At 44.3% G+C, this 22559-nt stretch overlaps 1 long non-coding RNA gene across 1 annotated transcript in view; it reads right to left on the reverse strand.

Annotated features, from left to right (window-relative positions):
• Positions 1 to 22559, reverse strand: part of LOC146061142 (uncharacterized) — a 54953-nt gene that overhangs the window by 30625 nt on the left and 1769 nt on the right. The gene's annotated exons all lie outside the window — the stretch shown is intronic.

Here is a 22559-nt window from a genome sequence, read left to right on the forward strand (position 1 = left end):
GGGTTAGGTCCCCATCAAAAACTATAGATGTAGAGATATCGTTCAAAGCATCAACAGTAACTTCATTATCAGCTAACTGACTGGACTGTATAGCTGGAATTATGGCCCTTGAGGCTGAGACTTTAGGGACCCCCTTAGAGGTTATGACCTCTTCCAAGTCTGATGGTCTTTCTGGTTGGGCAGCACTATGATGAGTCTCTGGCTGATCACCACTGTGATGCACTTCTAAGTGGGCAGCACTATAGTGAAACTCTGGCTGGGCAACAACAAAAAGACCAACAGATGGTCTCTCCATGTTACCGACATGGCTGGAACTCTGTTCAGAGACAGGACAATCAGAATCCCTCTTAGGGACTAGATGGACAGCGTCCCCATCTGGGGCGACACCGGCTTGAACCCCCTCTGGGGAGACACAGGCCTGAACCCCCTCTGGGGAGACACAGGCCTGAACCCCCTCTGGGGCGACACAGGCTTGAACCCCCTCTGGGGCGACACAGGCTTGAACCCCCTCTGGGGCGACACAGGCTTGAACCCCCTCTGGGGCGACACAGGCTTGAACCCCCTCTGGGGCGACACAGGCTTGAACCCCCTCTGGGGCGACACAGGCTTGCACCCCCTCTGGGGCGACACAGGCTTGCACCCCCTCTGGGGCGACACAGGCTTGCACCCCCTCTGGGGCGACACAGGCTTGAACCCCTTCTGGGGCGACACAGGCTTGAACCCCTTCTGGGGCGACACAGGCTTGAACCCCTTCTGGGGCGACACAGGCTTGAACCCCTTCTGGGGCGACACAGGCTTGAACCCCTTCTGGGGCGACACCAACTCGAACCCCTTCTGGGGCGACACCAACTCGAACCCCTTCTGGGGCGACACCAACTCGAACCCCTTCTGGGGCGACACCAACTCGAACCCCTTCTGGGGCGACACCAACTCGAACCCCTTCTGGGGCGACACCAACTCGAACCCCTTCTGGGGCGACACCAACTCGAACCCCTTCTGGGGCGACACCAACTCGAACCCCTTCTGGGGCGACACCAACTCGAACCCCTTCTGGGGCGACACCAACTCGAACCCCTTCTGGGGCGACACCAACTCGAACCCCTTCTGGGGTGACACCAACTCGAACCCCTTCTGGGGTGACACCAACTCGAACCCCTTCTGGGGTGACACCAACTCGAACCCCTTCTGGGGTGACACCAACTTGAACCCCTTCTGGGGCTGCGGCCTCCGGGCCCCCACTCGGGGCTGCGGCCTCCGGGCCCCCACTCGGGGCTGCGGCCTCCGGGCCCCCACTCGGGGCTGCGGCCTCCGGGCCCCCACTCGGGGCTGCGGCCTCCGGGCCCCCACTCGGGGCTGCGGCCTCCGGGCCCCCACTCGGGGCTGCGGCCTCCGGGCCCCCACTCGGGGCTGCGGCCTCCGGGCCACCGGCCTCTGACCGGCTCGGCGGGCCACCGGCCTCTGACCGGCTCGGCGGGCCACCGGCCTCTGACCGGCTCGGCGGGCCACCGGCCTCTGACCGGCTCGGCGGGCCACCGGCCTCTGACCGGCTCGGCGGGCCACCGGCCTCTGACCGGCTCGGCGGGCCCCCGGCATCAGACCGGCTCGGCGGGCCCCCGGCATCAGACCGGCTCGGCGGGCCCCCGGCATCAGACTGGCTCAGCGGGCCCCCGGTATCTGAGTCAACCACCTGGGTTTTCCCTTCAAGGGTTTGCAACTCTGACTCCCTGGTCAATAAAACATCAGCACTGGAACCAGTAGAAAAAGGCAGAGTGCTTTTACTGGGAGACTCGGCAGAGAGCTCCTCTGCCACAGTGGAGACAGGCTTAGATCTGACAACCTGCTCAGACCTGGCCAGAGGAGATACCCTGACGGCACCACCGGAATTACGCAAGCCACACGTCTGCAAGAAGTGGCCAGAATCTCCACAGTATAAGCATAGGTTAAGGTTTCTACGCCGCTGACGCTCCTCTAACGGAAGCTTCGGTCGTAGATAACTTCTATGCTTTACCTGACCCTCTGGGTCTGAGGACTTGCTGCCTAATACTTCCCTAGGCAGGGCCTCATTAGGGGCTGAACAAACCCCAGTGACCTCTGGGAGGATCAGAAAAATATCAGTGATGAGTCTTTGCAGCTGCAGAAGAGACTGCTGCAAAATCTCCCACTGCCCAGGTTTTACGGCATTGAATGCCAAATTTAGAGCCGCTAATGACTCTTGCATGGCCTGCATGATATGGCCATGCAAGTTTATACACCAGCAAGAAAAAAACTGACACAAGAAAAAGCTGACACGGGCAAAAAGCTGACACGGGCAAAAAGCTGACACGGGCAAAAAGCTGACACGGCTTGAAATCTCTGGACTGAGAGGGCAGAACTCAGCTCCAGAGTGCTGTAAGGCCGGTTATAATGTTAGGATCTCCTGTGCCACGCTGTCTGGCGAGACACCACGTGACACTGGCTGGAAGGAGATAGAGACAGGACCAGGGCAGCCTCGCCAACCTGACTCCGTTGTACCCAGATGGAGTTGACGTGTGTGTGCGGGGTGCTAGGCTTCACCAATAATAGCCGCGTTCGTGGGAGCCCGTTAGTCAGGCTCCCACCTCGATGCCACCTGGTCTTATGTTAGGACAACACACACGCCAAGGCCAGTGATGAACAAGGGGAAACCTACCTACAAACAAAGAGGCGAGAACCACCCTGCCCTGCGGAGAGGGGTGCCAGTGGATAGCACTCTAAACAGGAACCCGCTGTGCTAATGCTTAACAGGTGTAACCATACACAGTATGCTGACACACTAAGAACTGCTGACGGGTGTAACAATACACGATATGCTGACACACTAAGAACTGCTGACGGGTGTAACAATACACGATATGCTGACACACTAAGAACTGCTGACAGGTGTAACAATACACTATACGCTGACACAATAAGCAAATGATTAGTACGGAGACAAAGAGGGGGAATCTTCCCAACTTATCTGGAACCGAGGGATATCAATATCTGGAGAAGGAATCCCACAAAGACCAACAGGAGCTGCAGGGACCGGGAGACGGATAAAGGACGACACACGGACACCGGGAGGACAGGAGACTGGATGGAGGACACAGCTGGGAATCAATGACAGGATGCAGGATGACAGGACACAGGAACCAGGAGCAGTGGGTAAGCAGGAACCAGGAACACTTGAGACCCTGAGGTGCAAAAGCTATAACCGGCATGGGACTGAACAACCAGAGGGTTTATATAGAGAGCACAATGTGGTGCTGATTACACATAGCCTGAAGGTGTGCACTGCAGGCTAGGAGCCTAATCAAGACACCTGAGTCCAGAACACACAGTACTGAAAGTAACCTGCAATGGCCCAGGCTGACCACTGGATGCCACTAGCGAGTACACACACACACAGGCTGAGATAAACCCAGGGAGAACACACAGAAAATGTGAATGGTACATAACACCGATCCGCTGGAAGCGGATCGTAACAGTAATACATTTTAAGTAATCCGCCTCCCCTCACGGGGCTCGCTGCACTCGCCACGCTTCGGGCTCGGTGGCTCGCTGCGCTTGCCACGCTATATAAAATCAACTCCATGCCCACTTGGATAGTGGGGGTATGAACAGGGTGGGTATACAATAAAAAATGGGGTCTGGGGGGCATTTAACATTGGACCCAATGTAAAATTGGGTCTCAGGGACCATTTAACATTGAATCCAATGTAAAAATCGCGTCGATCGCATGCGATTTGGTTGCATGCGATGCGATCGACCCGATTTTTCCCACCTGATCAAAAAATTGGGCGCCCAGATAATACATAAGTACCAAAGACAACTGTCAAGCATGTTCTTTGAAACGAAGGCTTTTCCATAAGAGAAATTGCCAAGAAACTGAACATTTCCTATAACGGTGCGTACTACTCCCTTCAGAATACGTCACAAACAGGTTTAACTGAATTGTACAATTACAATTTCTCAAGTTTGAGAAAAAGACACCTCACAGGTCCTCAACTGGCAGCTCCATTAAATGGTACCCACAAAACGCCCATGTCAACATCTACATTCAAGAGGTGACTCCGGAATGCTGGCCTTCTAAAAAGAGTGGCAGAGGAAAATGTCATATCTGAGAATGGCAAATACAAGGAAAAAGATTATTATGGAAAAGAGCACAGAGTAAGATTGGAAAAAAGTGTTTTGGACAGACACATCGAAGTTTGAGGTGTTTGGATGAAACAGAAGAACATTTGTGAGACACAGATCAAGTGAAATGATACTGGAAGAGTGCCTGACATCATCTGATAAGCATGGTTGCGGTAATGTGATGGTGCTGGTATAGGGATTTTGGATAAGGAATGATATCATTTCACATTTTGCAATGCAATGCCATGCCATACCTTGTGGACAGCGATTGATTTAAACCAATTTCCTCCTCCAACAGGCCACAGACCAAAGCACACCCCCAAATTATACAAGAACTATTAAGAGAAGAAGCAGGCCGCTGGTATTCTGCCTGTAATGAAGTGGCCAGCGCAGTCACCAGACCTCAACCCTAACAGATTCTTTCATCTGGTTTGACATCTAGATTTTTAATCTTATGTATTGTTAGAAGTGATAACTCTAAAAAGATTTCCTGAACTTTTATAACTAAAAAAAAAAAAACATGGTAATTCCAAAAACTAAACATGTATTATTAAATATATGGCAAACATTATAATTTATTTAATTTGATGAAACATGACAAAGTTTACCTCAATCTCACCCTAGACCTCAAAGACTTAACAATCTAAAATATATCTACATGGGAGTATTTTTTTGTGTCACTTAATTATTCATCAATACCCCTATGCTTGAAAGTTTGCCGCTTGAATAATATATAAAAAATACAATGATGCTCTAGAATACAATTACTAAAGTGTACTGTGTTGTATATGTCTCACAAGCTAGCAAAGCAGTAAGGACATACTGTATGTTTGAAAGCAGAATCTCTACCGTCACACTTTAATATATGGAGTCATCTTGATACAAACAATGAATGTGCACATATCTTTTCAATTGTTTGATATCTAACAGGCATTGAAAGGGATGGACCTTAAAAAAGTAATACTGTGTATACAGTATTTTATGATAGTTAATATCTGCCTAAAAACCTATTTTCCAGGAATTTATAATAGCTAAAGTAGATATAAACATTAAATTAAATTATACTGTTGTGCAAACAGTGGCATTTGCTCATGGGTATGGAGCATGGCCTCATAGCTATTGGATATGTCCAGAGCCTTATTAAGGGGGGCTCAAGGGGTCAGTACCCCTGAGCCCCCCTCTATCTAGGACCCCCTGTGGTCAGCATGTATTTAATAAAAAAAAAGGTTGTGTACATGGGGGTGGGCTAGTGCTGTACCTTCAACTATCAGCCGATGCGACAAAGATTAATGGTGCTGAGCATCGGGATGCACTACTGGGAGTTGACTAAGTCCCATGAGACTTTGCACAAGAGGTCAGAGGCTGAGAGGCTTGTGCTGATATCTGATTGGTGGAGCTCCTTACATTCTTCTCAGGCCCATGGAGGACAGCATTAGCAGCCTCATCATGGGATGTTTTTTTTTTATCAGAGGTAGCACTGAGCCTGTGATGTCTCACACAGAGCAAGGTACAGATGGAAAAAAACAGACCATATATGTAAATATATATATATATATATATATATATATGTCCCCCCCCCCCTTGCAGTTACCCTTTACCCTAAGTACCTTATGGGCACTTCTCCATTAGAGCTTTCAGATTATCAGCCTGTTTTACATTCTAGATCCCACAAGACATCTAATACCAGCAAGTTTGAATGTTCTCTCACACACAATTTTTCCCTATTCTTTCTGACCACCTTCAGTTATATACCACATATATTAAGGGTACAACTCTGTGATAATCCAGATGCCCTGACTAGCCCACTTACCCATGGAGTTTATCTCCCAGCAACTTTAGAGTTTACATGTATTCTCTTAGCACAATGTTCCTACCTTTGTTTTACAACACGTCTTTACATTTGAACTTGCCTCCCAGTTTATTTGAACTAGTCAGTGGCATTATACATATGTATGATCTACATCCAAGGCTTTGCTGCTAATATTGCCACTTGCTTTTATCTGCTATTTTAGCAACTTTATGGTCTTTAATTTTATATTGCCTTTACTCTGTGTTTTGACAGTGTAATATTCTCCCATGCAGTTTGCAGCCAGTAATGACAAGAGGTAGAGGGCCTCCCTGTCTAAAATTACCTGGGCCCCCTGAGGCTTAATCCGGCCCTGGGTATGTCATTGTGGCCAAAACCTTTGTTTTCATCACTTCTGTAGTCCAGAGAAACTGGACTGTCCCTGGAGACCAGTTTGTGTGCGGGTGTTGATCATTTGGTAAGAAGTGTCTCGGACGACAGTCAATAGGTTGACCACTAATGGTCAACAGGCAAAATGTTGACACATCAAAGAGGTCGACATGCAACTTCTGGTTTTGTGGACATCCAGCTTCCACGTCACATGCCTCCTCTTTAATCTTTAATCACGTGGTGTCGCCTGTGGTCATAGCGTCTGGCATTTCACTTTGGTGGCTCTCACACGTGCTTGCGTTGCATGCTTCGTTTTCAGAAGACACCATCACATAATTATTGCAGACCTTATTTATATTTATATAAAAAAACTTTTATTTATAATTTTGAGTATTAATCATAATAATATATACTACAGGTTTATAGTAAAATATATGTGGATACAGGTTGAGTCTATCCGTTATCCGAATTATTCCGAAAACCATACATTCCAGAAAGTGACATTTTTATTTTTTTTGCTAAAAACTTACTGGGGACATTTGTAACAGCACTACTGAGGGAATGATATGTAACTGGCACTATACATGTACAAGAAAATTATTGCTTGGCATTCAAATTCAGTATCTGAGATACAGTAGTACACAAATTTTGTTTCATGTTTTGAAACCTTGTTTTTTGAACAAATAAAATATATTTGTGTGCATTTCATGTGTTTGATGTGTTTATACAGCATAAATGCAAGATACTTCAAAATACATAATTGAAATATTAAAATATTCAGAAATATGGAATAATCCATTATCCAAAATTCTCCTGGTCCCAAGCATTTTGGATACGGGATACTCAACCTGTATAATGATTTAATAAATGTTACATATTTATATTTGATAAGGGTGAAATGTAATAGGATGAGAGATTCAGAAAGTGGGAGATTTGGTAAAAAAATCGCAAGTTTTTTTTAAAGCGGCAATCATTTACACTGCAAAACCAGCTTGGTTTTGCAGTGTAAATGATTGCCCCTTTAAAAAGAAAACTGGAGATTTCTTACCAAATCTCTCACTTTCTGATTCTCTCATCCTATTACATTTCATGTCATATATATATGTATGTATGTATATATATATATATATAATATATATATATATATATATATATATATATATATATAGTGTCTGTGTGACAATGAAACATCTACTACATCTCTTTCTCTCTCATATTAGCTACCTTACTGGCTTTTGAAGCATTTACTTCGAACGGGCTTACTAGTAAACAGTCAGGTCCATAAATATTGGGACATTGACACAATTCTCATATTTTGGGCTCTATACACCACCACAATGGATTTGAAATGAACAAAACAAGATGTGCTTTAACTGGAGACTGTCAGCTTTAATTAGAGGGTATTTAGATCCAAATCAGGTGAACAGTGTAGGAAATACAACGGTTTCTATATGTGCCTCCCACTTTTTAAGGGACCAAAAGTAATGGGACAAACTAAACAATCCTAAATCAAACTTTCAATTTTTAATACTTTGTTGCAAATCCTTTGCAGTCAATTACAGCCTGAAGTCTTGAACACATAGACATCACCAGATGCTGGGTTTCATACATTTTGATGCTCTGCCAGGCCTCTACTGAAAATGTCTTCAGTTCCTGCTTGTTCTTGGGGCATTTTCTTTTGAGTTTTGTCTTCATCAAGTGAAATGCATGCTCAATTGGATTTATGTCAGGTGATTGACTTGGCCATTGCATAAGATACCATTTATTTGCCTTAACTTTGTCTTTGGTTGCTTGTATGCTTCGGGTCATTGTCTATCTGCACTGTGAAGCGCTGTCCAAGAGTTTTGAAGCATTTGACTGAATATGATAATATTGCCCGAAACCCTTCAGAATTCATTCTGCTTTTTTGTCAGCAGTCTCATTATCAATAAATACAAGGGAACCAGTTCCATTTGCAGCCATACATGCCCACGCTATGACACTACTGTGAGGATACGGGGGTTCCTCAATCACTCAGACACCGAGCAGATGAAACCAAAATATGGTTTATTTTTATCACAGCACACACAAGTAGAAAAAGACAGGAGCAAGAGGCAAAATGTAGCATAGAAACATCCAGGTAGCAGTTCACGTCCTTGTAGCATCACAGTTCCAAATCACAAAACTATCACTTATTCCACACAGCAGTGATAGCAGAAACGTGTGTAAATCCACACAGCACCGGAAACTCCACACCAGAGCTTAGTAGGATGCCCCCTTCCCGGGAAAACGATGTGTTCCACAAGATCCAGTGGAGGGTATGACCCCTGAGCCAGGATTGCGACTAACATGAGGAGACGGCATGTGTACAAGTCATTTTAAAACCTTCTAAATTTCCACGCGTGCCCATACCATCAGTGGGCTTGCACTGGATCTCGATTGGTGGATTCAAGAGTCAGGTATATCCCCCCTCCCAGGTACTGCTGCTGCCCCCTTTGCTGGGTCAGGTTCCAGTAAGTCTGCTAGTTACCAGAGATATGCAAAGGAGTGTCAAAAAGGAGGAACAACCACAAGGTAATTTGGTTTATGTCCTGATTACCCCCTGTGGACATAACCTTCCTGTAAATAGCAGGGGAGTTGGATCACCCCCTGTGGACATTTCCTGTCTGTTTTGGCAACAGCATCTGATTTAGATTCTACAGCCTAATACTATATGATCTGGAAATACACACACACATATATGGGGAATATACATATCTATAGAGTACGAGAGGGTACAGACTGACTAAAGTGTACATTCATTACTACAAATAATAAAATATCATAATTACAGTCTTACTGTCAGTCTGCTAACCTCACAACTACCACCATCATGCTTCACTGATGAGGTTCACAGTGAGAAGTTCCTTTCCTTCTCCATACTCCTTCTTTTCCCATCAGTCTGGTACAAATTGATTTTTGTCTCATCTGTCCATAGGATGTTGTTCCAGAACTGTAAAGGCTTTTTTAGCTGTTGTTTGGCAAACTATAATCTGGTCTTCCGGATTTGATCCTCACCAATGGTTTTCATCTTGTGGTGAACCCTCTATATTCACTCTGGTGAAGTTTTCTCTTGATTGTTGACTTTGACACATATACACCTACCTCCTGGATAGTGTTCTTGATCTGTCCAACTGTTGTGAATGGGTTTTCTTCACCAGGGAAGTCATTCTTCTGTCATCCACCGCAGTTGTTTCCCGTGGTCTTCCGGGTCTCTCTCTGATGCATTCTTTCTATTTAAAAATGTTCCAAACAGATAATTTGGGCACACCTAGTGTTATAATGCTATAATGTTGGGTTTCTTTTGATTTTGCAGCCTAATGAGCTTAATGGCTTGCTTCACTGATATCTTTGGATCTCAATATGGAGAGTCAACAGCAACATATTCCAAATGCAAATGTCACACCTGGAATCAACTCCAGACCTTTTACCTGCTTAAGTGATGATGAAATAATAAGGGAATAGCCCACACCTGTCCATAAAATATCTTTTGAGTCAATTGACAATAATAATTGATGGTATTTTGACGGTAATTTCATATCACTTTTAGGCTGAACTGATTAATATTTAAACTATCTGTGAAAGTGGTTAGATTGGCATGCTTCAATCGCACAAGACCGTGTATTTTGTAATGAGGGATATTCAACAAGGGGGCCCCCTGCGTGTAATGATAAGGACCATATAGGTGCATTAATACAGGCGAGTGCCACCACTGACAAAGTACAAATACCTGAAGAAGCGGTTAGCGAAAATGGGAGCTCTGCACCCTTAGCCATGCAGGCGCTCCTAATCGTGTGTGTTACATTACCTAATGCATACTGGATGCATTTTGAAATGTTAGCAACTGTGACTTGATATCCATAGCCCTTTTAAGGGATATTGTCTGCCTGCCTGTGCCGCTCACATTCCTTTCTGCTGTATGACAGCCTGCACATATATATCATGAGCAGCGGCTTTACTCTCTGAGCTGCAACTCTGTGACTATATTAACCCCGTCACCTCCACACATGATTTATTCAAGTGTGCTATCTGAATGCAATGTACTAATTATACTAAACTGCAGCAACTAGTGCAGTCCACTATTTGTGACTTACTCCAGTTTATAATTACTATATACTCAAAAACTTATACTGCAGCAATTAGCGCAGTTCATTACCTTTCAGGCACTATTATAGTGTACTATACAGTCACAAATATTTGGGATAAACCATATTTGTGATTGTCAGTTCCTAATATTTAGTGTCAGGGGTTAACAGGAATCATTTTCTCAACAGGACCCAACAGGTTAATTTGAGTTATTACAAATTCCTCCAATAGGAGAAACCGTTATATCATTGTGCACACACAGCCTCACTCCTTGTCTTCTGCAATTTGATACTCTGTTTCAATTTAATGCTTATATAGCAACGTATGAAATCTACAAAGTGAAACAGTTGCAGTAATACAATCAAGGTACAAAAGTGTTTCAAAATAAGCCTGTTTATAAGCCTTGCTCCAAATTAATATAAATGAAGCATCCGCACGTGTAATTTTAAACACACACCACTAGTCACTTGTCTGTCTATATGTGTTTTCTTTTAACATTTTTTGCTTGCCTTATTAATTGAATAAATAAAGGTTATGTTTTAATATTAGTTCTCTCTAATAGGTGACCCCCCCCCCCAATGACAAATCTTCCCTTTCCATCCTTTCTTGATTGTATCTGTGAAAGTGTGCAGTTACGTGGCATCTTCATCCCAAATAAAAAAAAACAGTTCATCAATATACCTGCCATAAAGGACCAGACCTGACCCAAGCCTCACATCCCACACATGTTTCACCTCAAACAGACCCATGTATTGGATAGTGAAGCTCGGGGCAAATCTGGTCTCCTTGGCAGTCCCCCATGTCTTTAAATAATATTTAGAACTAAACAGAAAATAATTGTGTAAAAGATTGAATTCAATTGCATTAAAAATAAAAATTTGAAGTGAATCAGAGACTTTGTGCTTAATATACTCCTCTCTTGCCTGTATGCCCAGTTGGTGAGGGATGTACAAAGACTCCACATCACATGTGACTAACAAATAGTTCTGTTGCCATGGTATCAGTGATCACATTGAGAAGGTTTTTTGTATCTTTTATATAAGATCTTAATGTGATGTCATAGTGAGTGAAGAAATAAAATGTCTCCCAGGTGGCGCAGTGAGGGACTTCTTTGGTAAATAATAAAACATGGGAGTGATTAGGTGTGGACATAACAGAAAGTGAAAAGTTTCCCTTGAGATGGCTCCCTGAAACAGGGTTCCATCTAAGAGATTTTTGTAATCCTTCTAGAAAAGGATGGTGTGATTGCTACTTAATCTATGGTAAAAGTAGGCTCTCCTGTACTAAACTTGTTTAAAAGTTTGTTTTCTCTATTACACATTTGTTTGAATTCACTAAGAGAAGATTTATAGAAGCTATAAATAGAAGCCTTTAGATTTCAATGGACAAAAGTAAGACTTTTCTTTAAATAGCCTTTGTCCATGATTATAGATAGGTACTGCAACTTCTGTCTCATTAGCCAATGATTGCAACATGACTAATATTGCATCTTCTAGGTTTATAGGAATTTGATATAAATCTGAACTTCGAGCTGCTGTCATTGCTTTAATTGCAAAGAACCTCTTTCTGCATAGTGTCCTAGTAAAATAGTTCAGGCCAACAAGTTAATTAATAAATTCGGTTTATTTCATCATCTGATTTTGTTGAGAGGTTAATAATGCCTTTCTTTACCTGATACACAGGTGGCTCTTCATCAAAGACCTGCATGCTTTCGCAATATCGCAGTGGATGTGGTAACTATCTCTAAAATGGACTAATTATTAAAGTTTGAATGCCAGTACTGGGAATACCGACTCCAACATCTACTAACATGAGGAAAATACTGCTGCATTACTGCATTTACTAATCCAATTAACGGAATACCTGTTTCTGATCTGCATAACATCTACTAAATATTCCTAATTTAATTTACTATGAGACTCCACAATCTCAATTAAGGTACATCAGAGAGGCGATTTGTTTTCAAGCAGTAATATCAATGTTGAATTTTTAATTTAGTAGCATTATTTTAGTGTATTACCCTCCTGGCTTGTATCTATTACAATATTATTGGCAGGGCTATTTTTCAGCAGGCTCCAGCAGGAACTGAGGCCCTTATTCTAGTTCACTCTTTCTGACAAAATATTTCTTAGATGGACAAAACCATGTGCACTCCATTTATCCAGCAGTATTTGTTTGGGGGTATATCCTACCTTTGTCTGGCTAATCAGTTCTTTTACATTATCCTCCCCTTCATCTATCATCCACTCCTTTAGATGCCATATTTGTGCCGCCATGTAATACAGTTTGAAATGTGGTAGGCCCAGTCCCCCCTGCTTTTTATGCTTCACCAGTGTATCCATTTTTATTCTCGCCCTTTTATTTCCCCAGACAAATGATGAGGTGATACTATTGATCTTTTTAAATATCCTGCCTGGGATATATGTAGGGGCTTGCTGGAATATATAGAGCATTTTTGGCAAGGCCACCATTTTTATTACGTTGATTCTACCTGTTATCGTTAATGGCAATTTAACCCAGGTTTTTGTTTACCCTTGGTACCATTTGATCAATGGATCCACATTAAGTTTAACGAAGTGATCAGCATTATTTGATATATGTATCCCCAAATACTTCATACTATCAGCCCTTTTATATTTTGTGGACTTTTCCCTTTAGCTGGCATTATGTTCGATTTACTCCAATTTTTTTATCCCTGATCTTTTCCCAAAATCTTCCAGGCAGGACAGTACAATTGGCATTTCTGCTCTATGGTCCGATACATATATCAACATGTCATCTGCATATAGGGATATTATTTGTTTCTTGTTTCCCAGTCTCCCTTGTCCAATGCCCTTTAGTCCAGGGTTTTGCCTAAGGGCACATGCCAGTGGTTCTATTGCCAAGTTGAACAGTCCAGGGGACATTGGACACCCCTGTCTCGTTCCCCTTGCCAATTCAAACGTCTCTGTCAGATATCCATTTACCTGTACTCTAGCTTTTGGACTGCTGTACAGGGTTTTTAACCAGCCAATACATTTTTCTCCAAATTTAAACCGTCTCAGCACCTCCCACAGATACCCCCACTCTATGCTGTCATACGCTTTGGCAGCATCAAGTGAGATGATAGCTGAGTTCCCTCCCTGTGGCTGTTCGATCTGTGTGTTTACATAGAATCTCCTAATATTTATTGCTGTGCTCTTATCTCGCCTGAACCCCGTCTGATCACCATGTAGGAGTTTGGGCATAACACCCTCCATTCTATTTGCCAGCACCTCAGCTAGTATTTTAGCATCTGAGTTCATTAGGGATATCGGTCTATATGCTTCAAATGTTTTGGGGTTTTTACCCTCCTTTAGAATCAACACTATTATGGCCTCGCTCATAGACTCTGGGATTTTTTTATTTTCCAAAAACATTTCTGTCATTCTGGGAGCTACCTGGTTACAGAACTTCCTATATACTTCAGATGGCAAGCCATCGCACCCCGGAGTTTTGCCTTTCGGGGAAGTGTTAATGGCCATTTTCACTTCTTCTATGGATATTGGCTGTTCTAGTATCTCACTTTCTTGTCTATTTAGAGCGGGTAGGTCTATTTCTGCCAAGTATGATGTTATTTCTAACTCTGTATCTATTAATGTGGATGCATACAGTTTGTGAAAGTATTGTAGGAAGGCACTTGCAATTTCTGGAGTTTTATCCAATATCTCCCCCTCTCCACTCTCAATTTGCAAGATGTTGTTTGATCTTTTATCCTGTTTGGCCAATTGTGCCAGGTAGCTACGGTCTATCATACAATAAATATTTATTATGTGCCAGAAACGACTCCTGCTTAACCACTCTCTTCTGGACTTCCTCCAACCATACTGTATTGGCCTTAAGCCATTCTCCTTTAGCTTCTTCCGTTCTCTCTCTTGCCAGTACTTCCTTTCCATAGTTTTACTTATCCTTTCTGCCTCCACATTTTTTTCCCTGGCCCACCTTTTTATTTGTGCAATTCTTTTAATCAATGACCCCCTTATATTTGCTTTTCCAGCATCCCAGACTATTTCGGACTTTGCTGACCCTTCATTATAGGTATAATATGTTTCCCAGTCCCCTATCACCTCCGCCCCAACCCCCATCCATGATGGATGACATTTCCATATCCTAACCCCTCTCTCATTGTTCTTTAATTTGGACCATGATGGGAGCGTGGTCAGAGATTCCTCCGGGCATATATTCAACCTGTTCCACCTGTAGGAACAATGTTGAGTCCATAAATGCCATGTCTATCCGGGACAGCGAATCATATGAGTGGGAGTAACATGAATATGTGTTAGTTTTTGGGTGCTTCTCTCTCCACCAATCCCTCCATCCTATGTCCTCTATAAAATGTTGTAGTCCTTTATTTCCTATGATCTTACTTGGATTTCCTTTTCTCCACCTATCAAGATTGGGATTCAGGACATTATTCATATATCCCAGACATATGACCGCTGCCCCTTCGGACCCGGATACAAACTCCACAGCCCTTTTCAGAACTTCATACTGAAAGGGCGGTGGGATATATACCGCCAATATACATATACGTATTTTATATAACATCCCCTGCAGAAACACAAATCTGCCCATATCATCTATTTCTTGTCTCTGGCATGTAAATGAGACATTTTTATGAATTAGCACAGATACCCCTCTCGCCGCATTGGTAAAACAGGAATGATACATACTTCCGACCCATGCCTTCTTCAGAGCCATTGTTTTATCCCCCTGTAGGTGGGTTTCCCCCAAACATATTATCTGTGCCCCATATCTTTTAACTTGGTTCATCACCGTCGCCCTCTTAATCCTATCATTTAAACCTCTCACATTCCAATACAAAATCTTCACAATTTTTTACCCATATTCAAAATGCACCACTTTTTTATCCACCACATATACTTTTTTAGGCAATGCACAAACATTTTCTATTTTTGGCCTGTCCCTAGCAGATCCTGTCCCCCCCACCCTGTATACCTCCCCCCTGCAGTGAACCTTTTCCCCAACCCCCCTCCCCACATCCTCTTCCCTTTCACAATCCTACCCATATACATCCCTTTCTTACATTTATACCTTTCATTCACCTCTTCACTTGGGGCAATATTGGTTTTTATGATCACTCTTACGAGTGAGCCCTCTGACTGATGATATACATATACATACTTTAGGGCATGTGGAGAGGGAGAGAACAAAACAAAAAAAAAAAAAAACACACAAGCAAGCATTTTAAATACCCCCCATTATCAGCCTATTTTTTTCCCTTGGGGTTATAGCTTTTCAGCCAAACCGCTGCTTCCTCTGCACTGGTAAAAAATGTAGTCTGTCCATTACTTATTATTCTGAGCTTTGCTGGGAATATCATGGAGTATTGAATGTTCAGCTCCCTCAACTTCTTTTTCACAGTCACAAATTTCATCCTGTCCTTCTGGACTTCCCTAGCAAAGTCAGGAAACACCATAATCGAAGCCCCATCAATTGACAGGCCATTGTCCTTGAATTTCCTTATTATACAGTCCCAGTCCCTATAGTTGAGCAATTTTGCTATCATTGTCCAGGCGGGGGCACCTGGGGGCTGGCTTTTCATTGGTATCTGATGGGCTCTTTCCACACTGAATTGTGTTGTAAATGTTTCCCTACCGAGCTGGGCTGTCAGCCAAGTCTCTAGCCACTTTTCTGGGTTGTCCCCCTCCACTTTCTCTGGTAGGCCGATTATTCTAATATTGTTGCGTCTAAGGCACCCCTCCATCTCAATCACTTGATTTGTGCTGTGGTCATAGCCTCACTTAACTTTTTTATTTGTATCCCCATGGGCCCTTGATTATCCTCTAGTTTAGAGATTCTGGTTTCGACCTCATTAACCCTTGCCTTCACACTCTGTACCGACTGTCTCAGCAGAATAATTTCACTTTGCGTTTGTTCAATTTTTCCACTTAATCTTTCTTCGCTGCCTTTTATGGCCTCTAATAATTTCTGAAAAGTGGCCTCCGGCATCGGATCGATTAGTGTGGGCTGCTTTACTGGGTGACAGGGACTCTCGAGGTTCTTTATTTAGAGACTTATTATTACTCCACGCAAACTTCTCCAATTTAGCAGCAGCTGCTGTTTGTCCTGTCTTTCCCATTTTCCTGACTTCTTTCCTTTTCAGGAGGACAGCCTGTTCTTATTTACACAGTCCAAACAGGGAGCGATACACACTTATTGCTCTACGTTTTGAGGGGGTCCCTCCCAGTCACCGTGAATCTTGGCAATGCCTTTAAATGTACATAGAGGTAGTCACTTATATACTAGGTGCTGGGCATTGGGTACTCGCTGGGGTACTAGTGCCTTTGTATATCACTCCCACTCTGGCTCCTTTGCACCTTTCCCCAGCCCCTGCTTCTTGTTACTGTATTGCACCTGGCTTTCTGTTGTGGGCGGGACTCCCACAGACCAACTATTTTTCAGGACAATAGCCTGTTCTTAATTACACAGTTTATACAGGGGGCCATACACAGCTGTTGCCCTATATTTCAATGATGTCCCCTCCAACCGCCGGGAGTGTTAACAGTATCTCAGTGCAAATACAGATAGTCCCTTATACACTAGGTGCTGGGCATTGGGTACTCACTGGGGTAATAGTAAATTTTGTATGTCTAGTGCCGCCAATCTGGCTCCCCTGTACCTTGCCCCAGTACCTGTTTCTTCTTACTGGATGCCTGTATTGCACCTGGCTCTCTGCCATATTCGGGGTCCCCTCTGTACCAGCCGGGCTCCCTCTCACCGTCTCACACACGGGCTCCGGGACTCTCCGGGACTCTCCACCGCTCCCAGGCTCTCCTGCCTGCTCTCCTTGCGTCCCACGCCTCTCCGGCACCCGGCTCTCCAGCCGCTGGTCACCGAGCTGTCTGCCGTATGCAATCTGCCAGGCGTGCTGTATTCCTCGGCGTGCGGTGGCTCAGGGTGCAGCTCTACTTCCTGCACCGCCCGTCCACCTCCACACGCTGTGTCCTCTGCTCGGCTCTCTATGCTCTATGTCTTCTGCCGGTCAGCGTCTCCTCGACACTTGCCGGGATCCTGGCTCCTGCACAGCTTATCTCTGCCCGGCCACCACTCGCTCCCCAGTGCTCCAGGTACGTCAAGAATGGGCTCGCCTGGTCTTTAGCTGCTAGGGTCTGCTGCTTACTCGTGCGGTTCTCTCCCCACACTGCTCATCTGTGCTTCCATCCTGTCAGAGGGCTCACAGACTCCCGCCCTACCCAGAGACTTCTGTGATCACGCCCCTCCTCCAAAAAATCCCTCTATAAGTAGAGCTGGATCACTGATCTGTGCGGGGACAGCGGCCATTGTGTGACGCCTTCTGTGGGCGTACTGTGATGCCCTCACTGTTGGGGCTGGAGTTGCCTAGGCAACGTGTCTGCTGCTGATACAAATGTGCATTTGTCAATAAAGTTTGACTTATACGTGAAAAATAAAAAACTGTACTAGTGTCATTTAAAAAAAATCTCTAGTGTTGGAATGCGCAATCCGTTGTCACTGCAAGATCTGTGATAAAACATAACAATATATTCATATGAAAAAACCTGTGCATAAAAACAAAACATTACAGCCAATTCCTAAGGGTACGACGAATTGTTAATGATCCCAAGGAAGCTGAAGTAGAACTGGGACACATGACCAATAAGTTCATAGAGAGGGGATATGATAGGGCTAATCTACAAAAGCAGTGCAAAAAAGCAGCATTAAAAACTAGAACAGAACTGTTAAGCCTAAAGCAGAGACCCAAAAAACAGATTAACAAACTAATTTGGGTGAATATGTATACTAATAAGACAAGTGACAGGATTAAAAAAGTTAAGAACCAGTGGCCGATAATTAGATCCGATCCGGACCTTAACCTAGAAGGGACAGCATTAATGCCAGCATTCAAGAGGGGGAGAAATTTGAATGATCTCCTAGTAAAAAGAGACATCACAGGACTGGGAAGACCAGAAGCTGCAACCTTTTTGAGCAAAACCAGAAAGGGTTGCTTTAAATGCCCCAATTGTACCACCTGCAGTTTCATGCAGGTGGGAAATTCTATACCACATCCATACACTGGAACCAGATTTCCGATTAAACACTATTTAACATGCACATCGCAATTTGTAGTGTATGCAATCTTTTGCCCATGCTCATTAGTATATGTGGGGAAGACTGAAACCCATTCAAGGAGCAAATGGCGAACCATCGCTCAGCAATACGAGCAGCAATTAAAAAGGGTATGAGTAATCAACCCCTGGCGCGACATTTCGCAATGGCCAAACACCCACTAGCCTCTGTAAAATACATGGTAATAGACCACGTCCCCCCACTGTGAGAGGGGGTGACCGTGGAAAGAGACTGCTACAGCTAGAAACACGGTGGATATTTAAATTAGACACTTTGTCCACGAAAGGGCTGAATGAGCAGCTAGGACTCCACTGCTTTTTATAAAACAACAACATCCTAGCTATAATGTCCATGGTGTAACAGTGAAAGTTAAGTGAAGCATGAGCTGTTAGATACAAAATACTGTAACAATCCCAGTTACATTTGAGTTAAAGGGAGACATCCCTATAATGTTACAAAATAGTATATATAAAAAATTAAACCAAATCCATCAGATAGACTAAGCTGATGAAGCATTAGAACAATGTATTTGAGAGTAATAATAGACATTGAGGGGGAAATTTACCAATATGAAAAACCTAGTTTTTCGTATTGGTATTTCCCCTACGACTGCATACAACTGTTTTAGTCATATGCAAAGTCGTGTTCCGGAGGGGAAATTACAAAGCAGTCAGATACGACTGCTTTGCAACCCTCCGATGGTATAACTATTCGTATTAGCTGGCCATACGGCCGCTAATACGAATTTTTCTAGCAGTCTGCACGGATCAGTCAGATCCGTGCAGGCTGCAGTGTGTAAAAAAAAATAGAAAAATAAATAAATTAAAAAAAAAATTGGCGTGGGGTCCCCCCCACAGCTGTAACCAGCACCAGGCTGAAGGAGCCGGGGCCGGTAATTAAAAATCAGGGAACCCGACAAATAGGGGTTCCCCGATTTTTAACAACCAGCCCCAGGCTCCAGGTCCGGGGCTGGTTCCCAAAATACGGGGGACAAAATGACTAGGGGTCCCCCGTATTTCAAGAACCAGCCCCAGGCACAACCAGCCAGCAGGGTAATGTCACAGCCGGGGGACACTTATGATATAAGGTCCCGCGGCCAAAACATTAACCCCCTGACCGGTCAGCCTGGCCAGGGGCCCTGGGGGAGTGGGGACCCCCCAATGAAGGGGTCCCCCCCCTCCAGGACTTACCTGACCAGGCTGAAGCCTGGTACTGTCCCCGATGCCCCTGGGCGGTGGGAATCGGGCTGATTCAAGTGTAAAAAATAGATGAAACTATTGTTTTTTACTGTGGCACTACAAGTGCCAGCAAGCCTCCCCAGCAAGCTGGGACTTGGAGAACCACAAGTCCCAGCCTGCTGAGCATTAAAGGGCCCGCTGGCACTTGTAGGGCCCGCCTCCCGAATGCCGCTATTGGCTCCTGATTGGCCGCTAGGCCGCAAGGCGGCCAATAGCGTCATTCGGGAGGCGGAGCCGCACGATGTACACAAACACCGTGCGGCTCCCTCAGTCCGGTCTGGTTTCAGGTGTTCGGTTTGTTTTTTTGCCAAGACACTTACCTGGACTACGTCGCGCTGGGACAGGTGAGTATGGTTTCCTTCCACAGCTTCCACATGGATTTCGTTGGATCCGGACGGGGACGCCATCGCCGACAGCGACGTCGACATGAAGGACGTCGACATGGATCCCGAAGACGACACAGAACATCAGGACCAGGGCTACCTACGGAAAGAAGATAGGTAAGTATTAGTATGTGTGGGCTTTGTATGTATTAAAGTTTTATTTAAAATGTGTGTCAGTGTGTTTTGTGTACTATTTTTTTAACTGTGGAACTACAAGTGCCAGCGGGCCCTTTAATGCCCAGCAGGCTGGGACTTGTGGTTCTCCAAGTCCCAGCTTGCTGGGGAGGCTTGCTGGCACTTGTAGTGCCACAGTAAAAAACAATAGATTATTCTATTTTTTACACTTGAATCAGCCCGATGCCCACCGCCCAGGGGCATCGGGGACAGTACCAGGCTTCAGCCTGGTCAGGTAAGTCCTGGAGGGGGGGGGACTTCTTCATTGGGGGGGTCCCCACTCCCCCAGGGCCCCTGGCCAGGCTGACCGGTCAGGGGGTTAATGTTTTGGCCGCGGGAACTTATATCATAAGTGTCACCCGGCTGTGACATTACCCTGCTGGCTGGTTGTGCCTGGGGCTGGTTCTTGAAATACGGGGGACCCCTAGTCATTTTGTCCCCCGTATTTTGGGAACCAGCCCCGGACCTGGAGCCTGGGGCTGGTTGTTAAAAATCGGGGAACCCCTATTTGTCGGGTTCCCTGATTTTTAATTACCGGCCCCGGCTCCTTCAGCCTGGTGCTGGTTACAGCTGTGGGGGGGACCCCACGCCGTTTTTTTTTATTTATTTGTTTAATTTTTCTATTTTTTTACACTGAAGCCTGCACGGATCTGACTGATCCGTGCAGGCTAAAACGCAAATAGAACAGGAAAATGGTGTTCTATTTTTCTGTCGTATTTGCGTGGGTGTTTCACACCACTTAGCAGCCGTATTATCAGTACGGCTGCTTAGTACATCAGGAACCACCATTCTTTTGAATGGTGATTTCTGTCGTATTCTATCGATGGTGTAGGACATTCGTATTTGTAAATACAAATACGAATGTTCCATCTTTAGGACTACGAATTGTTGTATTTTTGGGATTGTAAATCCCGAAAATACAAATTCGTAAAGAAAAGGTGTATTTCTCCCTACGAATACACCTTTTTTCTACGAATCCATTTTGGTAAATGTCCCCCTTAATAGAATAATTTAATCCACCTGTAGTTTTATTAGGAATGCAATTCGCTAATGTTTTGTTTTTATGCACAGGTTTTTTCATATGAATATATTGTTATGTTTTATCACAGATCTTGCAGTGACAGCGGATTGCGCATTCCAACACTAGAGATTTTTTTAAATGACACTAGTACGTTTTTTTATTTTTAACATATAAGTCAAACTTTATTGACAAATGCACATTTGTATCAGCAGCAGACACGTTGCCTAGGCAACTCCAGCCCCAACAGTGAGGTCATCACAGTACGCCCACAGAAGGCGTCACACAATGGCCGCTGTCCGCGCACAGATCAGTGATCCAGCTCTGCTTCCCTGAACTGATGACGGGGCCCCCGAGCTCCGAAACGTTTTCTGTTTGGCACATGGAATAAATTTCCACCTTCTTCACTATTTACGTTAGTCTCCTGAGTGCCGCTTATTACCACCCTGTATACATCCAGAGGACCCATCCCCTCTTGTGAGAGGGCACCGGAGCAAGCATTCCCTGGCTTCCACACTTAAGTCCTGAGTGCCGGTCGTATTGGACTATATATACATACATATATATATATATATGTGTGTGTGTGTGTGTGTGTAGAAAACTAAGGGTGCTTTAGATATCTCAGTAGCATTACATGTAAATCCCTTATAATAGAAGATTCTTATTGTGGAAAACAATACAACATACAGTGACATGCAGAACTACGTATGTATGTTACATGTTGCCCATATAGGTAAGACACAGAGGCAATTCAAAGAGCATATAGTGCTGCATTGATCCTCCATAAGACAAGTTGGACATACAGTAGTGACCAGCCAGGAAACTACATTGAACAAGCCAGCGCTGGTTAAGTTGTGTACTTTTATAGTGGTAAAGGGAGAGGAGAACCTTCTGCTGTGCATGACTTTTGCACATTACTCTGTGACCTACCAATCTGTCACATATAGTCGATAGACATTGTGTGCATGCAAAACATAATGTAGCATCCATTAGAGTAATAATTATAGATCCCTACGATCCCAACATCCCTACGCCCATGGGTCAGGTAATAGAGCAAAGTTATCACTGCAAAAGGAGAGCAGCTGGATCTACACCTTAAACACGTTGGCTCCCAAGGCCTCAATGAGACATAATGGCTGCAGTGTTTCTTTTAAATCTGTATAACTTCCTATACACCTGCATACCTTCCTACAAGTTCTCTTACA

The sequence above is a fragment of the Crinia signifera genome, chromosome 1 (genome assembly GCF_055691185.1).
Source record: "Crinia signifera chromosome 1, ASM5569118v1, whole genome shotgun sequence".
Taxonomy (NCBI): Eukaryota; Metazoa; Chordata; class Amphibia; order Anura; family Myobatrachidae; genus Crinia; species Crinia signifera.